Source organism: Triturus cristatus, chromosome 1_1, assembly GCF_964204655.1.
Source record: "Triturus cristatus chromosome 1_1, aTriCri1.1, whole genome shotgun sequence".
In the NCBI taxonomy this organism is placed as follows: Eukaryota; Metazoa; Chordata; class Amphibia; order Caudata; family Salamandridae; genus Triturus; species Triturus cristatus.
In genome coordinates, this window is record NC_140579.1 from 1,178,969,615 (window position 1) to 1,178,983,376 (window position 13,762).

At 49.6% G+C, this 13,762-nt stretch overlaps 1 protein-coding gene across 8 annotated transcripts in view; it reads left to right on the forward strand.

Annotated features, from left to right (window-relative positions):
- The window catches only part of LOC146871815 (plasma membrane calcium-transporting ATPase 4-like), a 1,579,909-nt gene that overhangs the window by 1,029,720 nt on the left and 536,427 nt on the right, over positions 1-13,762 (forward strand). The gene's annotated exons all lie outside the window — the stretch shown is intronic.

A 13,762-nucleotide genomic window follows, 5' to 3' on the forward strand; every position in this document is an offset into this window, starting at 1 on the left:
CTTTACATGAGATTTGCTAAATCTCTATGTTGATGTAACATGTGACCGGTTCCAACGCAGGACTTCTTCATAAAACAATTCTCAGTGCTTAATGACACACGAGGTGCTGTAAAAGGTCATCAGATGATGCAAATTGAGTAGAATTGGCTAAGTAAGTGCATTGAGATGAAATTGCACTGCCCCATAATGCATCCGGGAATATTAAAAACAGGACATACTCAGTTTCTCCATGTATCAGCTCTCTGTATCTCGCCATCTCGTGGGCACCCTTACAGCCGCGATTACTTTCACTTTCACGGCGCCGCGATTGCTTTCACTATTGCGGCGCCGCCATCTGCAAAGGTCTCGCTTTTGGGACCTTATAAGTGTTTAGCCATGCAACAGTTGGTGTTGTTGCACTAAGGATATTGTGCTGCATACCTAAGTACTTATAGGGTCCCAAAAGCGAGACCTATTGGCTATGCCAATACTTATTTAAGTCCAGTGTATGGTTTGTTGACCTTGAAACCCCTAATACTTTCATGCCTGTGTTCTACGGAGATAGTCCAGGCATGGGAAAATCAGTCTTAGAATTCTGATGTTTTTAAAGGCACTACATTAACATTTACGTTGAGATTGACAAGTAAGCATCCATGGGCGCACCCAAGTTCTTTAGCTCTGTGGGCGTGGTACCACAAGAACAACTTTCATTAGGCAAGGATGTGACAGAGTTGTAGATTTTCTATAGATCACAGGCTAAAATGTCAGTTTCTGATGTATTTTGTTTCTGATGCCATGTTTTACTGTATAAGAATAATGTTGACTGGGGGTGAGTGCTTGCAATGTTCAACACTCCGTCCATCATCCCCTTTGGTTTTGCTAAGAATATTGTTTGTCATCAACATAGTTGCAACAAGTTTGTCTGAGGGATGTAATTAGCCCAGGAGCAGAGTTGGGTATATTTTGAAAAGGAGAGGTACAGTTGTTCAACCTTGGGGACTGTGTACATCATAAGTTATATGCCCCCATCCCAAGAGACCCTCTGACAAAAGCTGTGGTGCAGCTCCCAAAAAAAGAGGCTCATCTAACAACACTCCTCCATGGAACTGCCTACTGCCCCGCCTTGAAGATCCGGATGCTTAGGTGTACACTTCTCAGCTGTTTGTCATAATAACTGGGAGCACCCACATCCAGCAAGATGCATTCCTGCTGTCATGGCTGTGACATCAGTGTCAGTATTGATTTTTACATTTTCGACCTACCACACCGTCCAGAGAATTAAGGCTTCTATGACTTTGTAGCTGCCACAGGTTTCCGGCTGATATCAACCCTGGTTTCTTAAGCTGGATACAGAGATTCCTCTGAGACGACGGTCTCATAGTAATTGGGCATCCGTCATTGGATATCTTTGGACTGTCAAGTCTTTGTGACTGGAAATCCCGAAGCTCACTCTATGGTTGTGATGGCAGTTTCCTGAAATGACAAAGCAACTTCCTCCTCCTGGGAAAGGATTCATGGGAAGATGATTTTCCTGTTCGGTGGGCTGTAACTGCAGCAGGCTAATGACAACAGCATCGTGGGTGGCCATTTTCTGCACTTCCGGACCAAGCTTGAATGCTGTTCCTTCTTGCTTGAGGCTGTATACAGAAAGAGTATTGCTTCATGCTCAAAATAGTCAAGGAAGCTGCAAAACAGAAACTGATGATGTACAAGAACCTAATTCAGGACAGCTAACACTGGTTTGTTTATCTAGCAGTTGTCATGAACTTGTGCTTTAGACTACTAGTCCTTGGATCAAAAGCTTGAGGCTCCGTATAAAGTAATTTCCCCTTCATTGGGAACTTTCATTGGAAAGAACTTGATCAGTCAATTGATGGGTGAGGTCCTCAAGAGTATACATCAATTGGTCACTAACGAATCACTGATATTTTCCAGCTGTACTAGCCAGACCTCCTCTTTTCACAATGGCAAAAGGCTCCTAGTCATTCAAGTCAAGAAAGTCCTCATGACCTTATAATCCCAGCTGCAACCGCTTTCTTTTGAATGCAGACTGTAAAAGAAGAGACACTTCAGGGTCAGTGGTGGTTTCTGTGCACGGACATTGGGGCTCAGCCCCCTTTGCTTTCACAGTAAAAACAAAACTATCTTTTTTTTTGTTCTCAGTCAAGGAACAGACAATCAAGGTACAATATCTGTAAAGGAGACATAGCTGGGATTTCTGATGGATACATCTGCCAGTGAATTCCTCACCTTGTGAATATCCCCTGCGCCAGCAATATTTGGAAACTTTTGTAGCAGTCCACACCGATGAGGTCGAAGACGACGTCACAGAGGCACGGCTCCGCTCGCGACTCCGCTGACGTCACTGGATCCATAAGAAGACCTCGTCGGCGTGATGATGTCCGTTCCCTTTTTTCCGCGCCGTTGACGCTAATGGTTTTCTGGGACTCTCTCTGTAGCTTTAGCTGGATACTTTGTTTTCCTGCTGGTTTCTCTCTTTCTCCTTGTTTGCAGTTGAAAAATGTTGACTAAGAAGTCCGGGTTTAAGCCTTGCAGGAAGTGCGGTAAGCACATATCGATTACGGATCCGCACGAGGACTGTGTCTGGTGCCTTTCATCGGATCATGATGTCGAAGGATGTTCTTGCTGCCGTAAGATGAGCACAAAGGCTCTGAAGGAAAGGGAGGCCAAGTTATTCATTGCCAGAATGAAAAAGGAGAAGAGAGGTCGAAGAAGATCAAGGTTGAGGTCGGCGTCGAAGTCGACGTCTGGGCATGCGGCTCCGAGATCGACCTCACCTTCTCGACGTCGTAAGGACTTTGTGTCTCCTTCTCCTGTTTCTGTTCCTGATTCTCCTATTGGCCTGACCTCGCCTGCAGCTTCACCGGAGCATTCTCCGGCTCTGGACCCGACTCCATCTCCGGTTCCAGTTGAGGAAGTTCCGGTTCCAGACGAGTCTTCGACTCCGCTGGTTCCACCGTCGGCGCAGATCGGCCCGATTCCGGTGATGCCTCAGCCTGAGTCATATCCTTCATTTCCAGGCCCGGGTCAAGATCTGACGCATTATTTAAATGCGATGAATGGGGTCTTTACTAGAGCTTTCTACCCCTCTGGAGCGCCTTCGGGTCCCATGGGTCCATTGGCTTTCAACTTGGGAGTTCCTCGAACTCCCTTTATGCCATTTTCCCCGGCGACGTCGTCTTGGCATTTACTGGCGCCGAGGACATCGACGCCGGCTCGACCTCGTTTGACTCCCGCTGCTCCTCTGGATCCGGGTTCGACGCCGGCGCCGTCTGATTCGGGTACGGCGCCGCCGACTCCTGTTGTGAGAATCAGATCCAGGAGGGAAGCTCAAAGGGTACTAGAAGAACAAAGGTACCAGATGGAGGAGGTGGAAGAAGGTGAGCTCATGGAATCTGATGATCTGTTTGAGGAGTTGAAAGAGGCTAGTGGCCTGGACTTGTCACCTGAGTGGGAGATTACTCCTCCGGCTGATACTCCTTCAAAAGATGTTGCTCCGTACCACTCAGTTATTAAATTGTCAGAGGAGGATAGACAGAACTTTAATGAGGTGCTATCGGACACTCAGGCGGCTGCACGTCAAGTAATCCAGAGCGGCCTGGATACTGCTGACTTTGTCGCTAGGATTATGGGTTCTTCGGTTGCCACAAGGAGGAGTGCGTGGCTGAAGTCTTCTGAGTTTTCCCCTGATGTGCAGGCAACTCTTCTGGACTTGCCTTTTGACGGTTCTGGGCTCTTTGGAAAAAAGGCTGATGCTGCACTGGAAAGGTTTAAAGAAAGCAAAGCTACGGCCAAATCTTTGGGTCTGCAGACTCAGCCCAGGGTTTCGTTTAGGAGGTACAGGGGCTTTGGAAGATCGTCCTTTCGTACTTACAGGCATCCCCAGCAGCAGCAGAACACCCTGTATAAGAGCTATAGGGGCAGAATCAGAGGTCGTGCTTGAGGTCGGCAGCTCTCCTCCTCCTCTTCCTTCGTCCCTCCCACCACCGCAAAGCAGCCCTATATCCACCATTCTGGATCATGCTGGTCCTGTGGGGGGCCAGCTTACCCATTTTCTACAAGATTGGGAATCGGTTACTACGAACCTTTTGGTTCTAGATCTTGTAGAAAATGGGTACGCCCTTCCCTTTCGGGAACTCCCTCCAAATTACCCTCCTTGCCAAGGTGCTTGCTCTGAGGACCATCTTCTTCTCCTCCAGGAGGAGGTCCTAACGTTGCTAAAAAAAGGTGCAACAGAGGTGGTTCCGGAGCAGGAAAGGGGTCAGTGATGCTACTCCCGGTATTTCCTGATTCCAAAGAAGGATGGCAGGCTGCGTCCAATCCTGGACCTCAGGATCTTGAATGTTTTTCTGAAGCAAGAGAAGTTCAAGATGCTCACTGTTGCGCATGTTCTTCAAGCGCTGCAACAGGAGGACTGGATGGTGTCGATCGACTTGCAGGATGCGTATTTCCACATGCCCATTCTGAAGTCGCACAGGAAGTATCTCCGGTTTATGGTAGGGTCACAACATTATCAGTTTGCGGTCCTTCCGTTTGGTCTTACTACTGCACCTCGAGTCTTCACCAAGGTGATGGCAGCCCATCTCAGAAGGTCGGGGATTCCAGATTTCCCCTAGCTGGACGACTGGCTGATCAAAGCGGAGTCGCTAGAGAAGGTGCTTCATCATCTGCAGGTTACAACCCAGCTGTTGTACAAATTGGGTTTCTCCATAAACGTGCCCAAATCTCACCTGGTGCCCTCTCAGCGCAACCTGTTCATAGGGGCAGTACTGGACACTACTGTGTGTCGAGCATTCCCACCTCCACAAAGGATTCTCGACATACAGGAAATTATTCCCTTGTTTTACAATGGAGCGGTCGTTCCAGTCCTGAAGGTCCTGCGTCTGCTCGGTCTGTTTGCTTCCTGCATTCTTTTGGTCAACCATGCACGCTGGCACATGAGGGCCCTCCAGTGGTGCCTCTGCAGGCAGTGGTATCCGCACAAGGGAGATCTCGGGGAGTCTGTGAGGATCTCCAGAGAAGCTGCAGCGGATCTGTCTTGGTGGAGCATGGAGGGCAATCTATCTCAAGGAAAGCCCTTCCACCTACCTCCATCGGTGGCCACAGTGATAACGGATGCATCCACTTTAGGGTGGGGTGCGCATCTGAGGGATCTGGAAATCAAGGGTCTTTGGTCTCCAGAGGAAAGGTTGTTTTACATCAACCTTCTGGAATTGCGGGTGATACGTTTGGCGCTCAAGGCCTTCCTCCCTTCCCTTCGCTGTCAGTCGGTTCAAGTCCTGACGGACAACACTACCGTGATGTGGTTTGTCAACAAGCAGGGAGGAGTGGGGTCGTATTGTCTCTGCAGAGAGGCTCTGCGTCTCTGGTCCCGGGTTCAGGTTCATTAGATTTGTCTGTTGGCAAATCATCTGGTCGGGGTTCTGAACGTGCGTGCAGACAGTCTCAGTCTTCAGTTCTCCGCCGACCACGAGTGGAGGCTCCATCCGGAGGTGGTTAGTCACGTCTTTCGGACGTGGGGAACTCCTCGGCTGGACCTGTTTGCCACTCACGAGAACGCTCACTGCCCGTCATTCTGCAGTCTCCAGTATCCGATGCAGGGAGCTTTGGGGGACACGTTTCAGTTGAAATGGGACTCACAACTTCCTCCCATACCCTTGATTCCTCGGGTTCTGAGGAAGATTCACCAAGTCCGGGCCCAAGTCATATTGATCGCCCCGGATTGGCCAAGAAGGGTGTGGTATAAAAGATCTTCTCCACCTCTCCTCGTGCCCTCCGCTCCGTCTCCCTCTCAGGGCAGACCTCCTCTCACAGTCGGAGGGGCAGGTTCTACAACCCCACCTCCAGAGCTTACACCTTCATGCCTGGAGATTGAACGGGGCAACCTGAATTCTTTTTCTCTCCCGCCTGATATGGTAGATGTAATTTTGTCTGCCAGACGTCATTCCACCAAATCTATCTATTCCTATAGGTGGTCTAAATTTGTTCTTTGGTGCAGAGAGAAATCTATTGACCCTTTGAGGGCTCGTTTATCCAACATCCTTCAGTTTGCTCTTTCTCTTGCTCAGCAAGGCTTTGCTGTAGCCATTGTGAAGGGATATCTATCGGCTTTGTTGGCTTTCCTTTGCTTGCCGGATCAGCCGTCATTGTTTAAATCACCTATTGTTTTACGATTTCTTAAGGGCCTTACCAATAAGTTTCCGCCTACTCCTTTTATTGTGCCTCAATGGGACTTAAATCTTGTCTTATCTTACTTGATGGGTTCTCCCTTTGAGCTCTTGCACAAGTGTCCCTTGAGGCTCTTGTCTTTCAAAACAGTCTTTCTCATTGCCATTACCTCGGCAAGGAGGGTAAGTGAGCTTCAAGCTCTGAGTTCGAAATCCCCGTTCTTGAACATTCATGCTGAAAGAATGGTACTCAGGACCAGGGCTGCGTTTATGCCGAAGGTGGTAACTCCTTTCCATCTGGGGCAATCCATTACCCTTCCTACCTTCAATCCCCCCCTCACCCTTCCAAGGAGGAGAAGCGGCTTCACCGCTTGGACCCTAAGAGAGCGTTGAGCTTCTACCTCGATAGGACTAAAGACTTTCGAGTGGACGACCAGCTCTTCGTGGGCTTTGTTGGCTGCAGGAAAGGCTGAGCGGTGCACAAGCGCACCCTTTCCAGATGGATTATCTTGTGCATCAAGATCTGTTACTCTTTGGCCGGTAAGGAACCTCCAGAGGGTATAAGGGCTCATTCTACAAGGGCTAAGTCTTCTACATCTGCCTTGTCTAGAGGTGTTCCTGTGGAGGACATTTGTAGGGCGGCAACTTGGGCCTCCCTCCACACTTTCGCAAAGCATTATTGCTTGGATTCCGGACACTTTGCTCATTCCGTCCTTCAGGACTTTCTGGTATAGAAGGGTGGACACCCTCCTCCGGGAGTGGGACTGCTGTGGGAATCTTTTCACAAGGTGAGGAATCCACTGGCAAATGTATCCATCAGAAGAACAAGTTACTTACCTTTGGTAATGCTTTTTCTGGTGGATACAGTATCTGCCTGTGGATTCCTCACTGACCCACCCGCCTCCCCGTTGTCCACCCTTGTATACCTACAATTCTAATGATGGTGTTTCAAAATGTATTTGTTACTGTCAAAGGCAGTGTGTTATTTCTTTTGCCTTCCAATATTATCTCCACGCTGTGTGTGTTGCTTTGTATATTATGTACTGTGTAAACTGTGTATATATTGCTGTCAGTCCATCCGTGTGCCTCGAAGGCACGGAAAAAAGGGCGGAACTGACGTCATCACGCCGACGAGGTCTTCTTATGGATCCAGTGACGTCAGCGGAGCCGTGCCTCTGTGACGTCGTCTTCGACCTCATCGGCGTGGACTGCTACAAAAGTTTCCGAATGTTGCTGGCGCAGGGGATATTCACAAGGTGAGGAATCCACAGGCAGATGCAGTATCCACCAGAAAAAGCGTTACCGAAGGTAAGTAACTTGTTCATTGGGAGGACATAGCGAAAAATGCTGCAGGATACATGAGTGCGACTCGACAGGTACATACATCAGCAGTGAGGACCAACAAATACTACTGAAGAATTAAAGTAATTCAAGGAACAATCAGAACATCATGCATTTGCCAGTACAGATCGCAACAGAGTAAGTATGTCAGGGGCTCTAACAATATATGATACAACAGTTATTTTCTAACAGAAGCATCAAGAGGTGAGGACAGAGCGCTCCGTGGTGTTTAGATGCCTGGGGAATGAGTGGTGATCTTTGAAACTAGGCATTGTCCGTGTAGGGGTGTCTCAACAAATATGTCTGCAGTGGAGCCCAAATGTCTTGGGGTCGAGAAGAACTGGGGAGCAATTCAGCATAAGTGCACAGTTGGTCTTGCCATAGGATCATGTCCGACAGCCAGTCTTTAAATTTGGGTGCACGACCCCTACCCCAGCGACAGGCTATGCGGCGTTTAGCCAGAGCAAGACAGAAGGAGACAAACTTCCGATGCTTGGCAGGGAGTTGTTCAGTATATCCTAAGAGAGCTAGCAGTGAAGATCTCGAAAGAGACAGCAAAACCATAGAGTCCAGGGCTGTAAGGACTGTGTTCCAATAGGTTTGGATATCTGGACAGTCCCAGGCCAGGTGTAGAAAATCAGCATGTTCCATTTTGCATCTATCCCACCTATGTGTATCTCGCAACCCAAACTTGTGTAGTGTAACTGGGGTGTAATATCTGCGATGTAGGAATTTATAATGTATAATACGGAGTCTGCTATTGGCCGAGATCTGTTCCGTTTGCTTACAACAATAAAGCCATTGCTCATCTGTGAGTTCTTGGCCTAGTTCACCCGACCACTTAGTCCGGGCACGGAGGGTACTCAGTGTCACCGTATAGACTGTGATAGAGTGTGGACACCAAATGTGAAGCAGTATGGGCTCGCAATACACATGTGTAGAGGGGCAAATGTAGCAGGTTCGGAAGGGAAAACAGTGCTGTTAGGCTGAATGCCATGGCGAAGACGAGCATAGAGAAAAGTTTCCATAGTGGTCGGTGGAGGATCAGGGCACAGTTGTTGAAGGGTGCGGAAATTGCCATTACTGTATAGGTCCCCCCAACAGATATTTTGTGTACGCGCAGTGTTTTTGAAGAGCCCTTCTTGTAGTAGCGATATTTCTGGATGGTATGTGAGTGGGAGGAGAGGGGAGTAGAGACTGGATGTGTGCATGCGATCCCGGATGCAAGACTAGGCCTTGAGCGTACAATCCACGGAGTTCGGAGCGCGGTCGCGAGGCATAGTGGGGGCGAGAATGACACCTTCCAACGGGATGGGGTCCGCGATCCAGTTTTTGGTGGCGACATGGGGTGTGCCTCGAGGTGGATGGAACCAGTAATGGGCGTAGTGAGCTTGGGCACATAGGTAGTAGAGCTCGAAGTTAGGAATATCAAGACCTCCTTGGGAGTAGGGCCAGGTCAGTACATTCCACTGTATGCGCTGCTGTTTCCCGCCCCACACAAGTCGAATCAATTCTGATCGTAAGGTGGCAAAAAAATGCCGTCCTGGGTCATAAGGAATGTTTAAAAAAGGTTTAAAAACGTGGGGAGTATCACCATTTTTATAAGGGAGATGCCTCCGTTCATGGTCAGGGGGAGGGCAATCCATCGAGTGATGCAGCCCGTAATATGCTCCATTGCACAGCCATAGTTAAATCGCATTAAGTTGTCCCGGTCCGTCGTCACGCAAATCCCCAAATATTTAGCATCGTCCTCGCACCACGCGAGCGGAAAGTCCGTGTCAAAGGGAGTGACCGAGCTGGTCAGTGGGAATATCTGTGATTCGGACCATTTGATGTGGATTCCAGATTGTCCCCCAAATTTGATGAACTCCCGTAGCAATGGGTTAAGATTGCATTGTGGGTCCTTGACATATAGGGTCACATCATCCGCATATAGGGATATGAGTATCGGGCGGAGGAAGCAGCGAAGGCCTATTTGACTATAATGCTGTCTAACTTTAGCGGCTAGGCGTTCCATGAGGAGGGCAAATAAAAGGGGCAAGAGTGGGGACCCCTGACGCGTGCCGCGAGTAAGTGAAATGGAGGAAGACGTATGTCCGTTAATTAGGACTTTCACAGTGGGTGAGGTGTACATAATTCAAATCCATGTTATGAAGCTAACAGGAAGGCCATACATTGTAAAACAGTGAACAGGTAGTCCCATTCCACTGAATCAAAAGCCTTTGAGGCATCAAGAAACACCTCTATCAGTCGCAGTCTTGAGTCCACTGTCTGTAAGATGGAGAATAGGGTCCTGAGATTATGGGACGTAGCTCTTCCTGGTATGAACCCGTCCTGATCCGTGAGTACTATCTTGTCCATCAGTAGGCTAAGTCGATTTGCCACCAGTTTCGCCAGGATTTTTGCATCCGTATTAATTAAAGAAAGCGGCCTATACGACTCGCAACGATAAGCTGGTTTGCCAGGCTTCAACAGTGACGTAATAAGTGCTTCCCTCATGGAGCTAGGCAAAGTTAGTGTCTCATGGGCCTCAAGGAAGTCTTCCTTGAGTACGGAAAGTAATTGATTAATGTACATTTTATAAAAATCGACGAGAAGCCCATCAGTGCCAGGCGCCTTCCCTGATGCTATCTGCATGATGGCCTGACGCCCCTCATCATCCTCAAAGGGCGCCATAAGGAATTCACGAGTCCCCAAGCCATCCAAGCGCTATGTCTTTTAAATAGGGAGAGAAATCAAGGGGGGTCGTGCGTTGGGGTCGGGCGTTGTGAGCTGTATAATTCCGAATAGTATTCACTAAGTATTTGTAGGATGTCTAAGCTGTCCCTATATCGTACGCAGTCATTGTTCACCACATCCAGGACATATTTAGAGAACCGGGGTGTTTTAATAGCTCTAGCAATTGCGCGGCCAGGTCGTTCACCCTCACCGTAATGGCGGGCGGTGAAATATTTGCACATAAACTTTACCTCCCGATTCGTAGTCTCTGTATAATCTGTGAGCTTCTTGCAGAGAGCAGCGCGCGTGGCGCCAGTCTGCGGCCCACATATCTGTTTCGAGTTGTTTGATTTCAATCTCAAGACACTTCAGATTACGTCTAATGTCTTGAAGCACCCCAAAACTTTTGGAGATGCAAATGCCCCTGACCGTAACTTTAAACGCCTCCCAGAGGAGCCCTACATTATCGCCCGAGCCCTTGTTCCTAGTGAAGAAACTTCAATCTCTTCCCCCAGTTCTGCTTGGAACAGTGCATCTAATAGTGCCTCCGGCATGAGCCTCCAGCAGCCGGGGGGGACAACAGCGTTGAGGAGCATCAATTCAAGGCATACAGGCGCATGGTCCGAGTAGGTGCGTGCCAGATGAGTAACTGTTTTGATCCATGGGGCCACCCCGTGGGTGCATAGCCAGTAATCGAGCCTAGACCATGTGGCATGCCCAGATGTGTAGTAGGTTCCTTCTTTAGTGGCAGGGCGTACATGTTGCCAGGCGTCTACGAGACCATGTTCGGTGAGTAACCCAGAGAGGGCATCCCAAGCGTGTGTATAGTGGTGTGGCTGGGGATTGGAGCTATCCATAGAAGGGCAGAGAATGGTATTAAGGTCCCCACCCCATATGACGTGTAGAACCAATTTTTAGGATGTGTCCCCATAGTGTCGTGAAGTGCCCAGGATCATCCGAGTTAGGACCATAGCTGCAGGCAAGGGTAACGGATTGTGTGGCTAGGGTACCCCAGAGTAGACAGCAGCGGCCAGAGGGATCGCTATATGTGCCCCCCAAGATGAACAACGTGTTTTAATCAAAATAAGCGTGCCTCGTGAGTATGTGGAGTAGGACGAGAACGCCCGCACAGAGGCCCATCTGGAGCCAAAGCATGAGGGCCGCCTAGGGTCCATATGCGTTTCCTGGAGCATGGCTATTTGTATGTGGTGTCTATCTAAGTAGGCCAGGATCTGTCGTCGCTTGCGAGGATCGCGCAGGCCCCTGACGTTCCATGTGATTAGTTTAATGCAGAGCGGATTTGTCTGCTTAGGCGTCGTATGTGTATCAATGGTACATAATAGATTTGCTGATGTCGTACGGTAGAGTGCCTCAGCGCATTATGACAAGTATGGCGAGGTGTATGTATCCAGCGTGTGCTAAGGCAATGGAACCAATATCCAAGACCAGTGTGTCCCTCCCAACATAGTTGGCATCAATGCATTGTCTCCAAGGTGAAGTAACAATACCCGACTCACCCCTGCCCACCACAGCACCCCAAACGTGCCGGGAAGTCGTTGTCCACCCAACAGGCCTAAGAAACATGGCCATATCATTCTAACAAGATTAGGCCAATTAAACAGAAACAAGTAAGCGTACTGTAAAACGGAAAGAAAAAAGTACCAGGGGGGATCTCCCATGTGGGGGCGCCAAGGGGCAGTGTACCCAACCCCTAACCGGCCACTATCTACAACACAGTCTCTGGGTGTTAACCCCTGACTAGGAGAAAGCTGCACCAGGGGGAAGGGTGCTTGACGAGCCGTGAAAGTTCTACCTGCAATGTGACAAATGGTACAGAAACATAGTTAGAACTAAAGTCAGTGAATGAAGTCTGTCGGTCACTTATCTGTCCGTGATTCAGAGCAGGAGCGTCGATCTATTTCTAGAAGTCTGACAGAATTGGCAGCTGTCCACAGGGAATGGTGCATCAGTTGGTAGTGTTGCAGTGTAGTGTAGACCAGCGACATGAGGAGCGGGAACAGCCCTGGATGGGTGAGTGAGTGATGTGCACGCTCAACCACCAAGTGCATCGAGTAGGAGCCGTCTCCAAAAGTACTTCTGAGGAGGCGCTCAATGTAGTCCTCCATGCGCCCAGTGTTCGTACTTTCAGGAATGCCTACGATGCGAACGTGGTTGCGGCGGCTCCTGGCTACGATGTCCTCGTTCTTAGCCGCAATCACCTTTAGCAACTTATCCATCTGCGCCTCCTGTGTCTGCATCCGGGCAGTGGCGTCCTCGTACTCGGAAATACGCTGGTTCGAGGCATGTGGGCTGCTGAATTCATATCTGTGCATAGATCGCCGCCTAGTGTTGGGTCCGGATGATTGCACATTGTTGTCCTGGAAGAGTCTTCGAAGTATCACGAGATAGGTGGCTCCTCCCCTGGACTACAGTGCGCATGGGCATCCCCTCCATCCTTAGATTGTTTTTTTCCGCCATTGGGTTCGGATGTCCTAATCTTAGCTCTTAGAGTATTTAGGCCTCTTACTCGTCATTATCGTTTTCGTTCGGCGCCGAGTATCTTCTTCGAAGTTAGCCATTTGCCCTTCGATGTCCGCGCCGATCAAGATTGACGATGGAACCAAAGACATCGAATAGCCCCTTCAAGCGTTGCCCTCTTTGCAGCGCTAAATATGCTCGCTTCGACGTGCACCCGGTGTGCAACAAGTGCCTCTCTCCAAACCACGACGAAGCCACCTGTATGGCGTGCTCCAGGTTTCGATCGAAGAAAACACTTCGCATTCGTCGAGCAGCTCGGCTCGAGGCGCAGAAAGTAGCGCCAAACCCGGACAACATCTTCGGGACCGAAGATGAGGAGGTCGTGGACCTTGAAGTTCAAGGAGAGATATCGGATCCGGCGTCGGAGCGTGAATCCGACTATGATGCCGAGGATTACCATATTCTAGATGAAGAGGAAGATGAAGTCGTCGAACAGGTAGGAGACGACGGAGAGGCCCGTGGGGCCGAGGAGGATAGCTCGGAAGAGGAGCTACGCCCACAGGTCCACTCAGGGCCCAAAGAGACACTCGATAAGGCTCAGGTCGCGGGATCGCCACAAGGCCTTACCCAAGATCATTCCTCTCGTTCTTCCGCCCCGCTTAAATGCCCGGCGTCGAACTATCCTAAAGAGCCGTCGGTATCGAAAGCGCCATCACTCGATCGACGAGAATCGAAACTGAAGGCAACGGCACCGAAAGTGAAACCGAAAGTGAAAGAGTCTCACCATGGCAACAGGGCCTCGAAGCCCTCGGAGCCGAAGCCACAAAAGAAGGCCGTCGACGCCGATAGGAGTCTTACAAACGTCGAGCCGAAGGCGGCACCTACAATCAAGGTCAAGGTTGCCGACCCGAAAATATCGACGCCAAGGAGCGTCGACACACATATGGAGAGCGGCCCTCGGGAGCCACCCCATTCCAGTATTCGTGTGCCGAAAGCGACATCTGGTACGGGGCCTGATGCCACAACCAAAAAGGCGTCGAATGACTGTGTCCAATCCG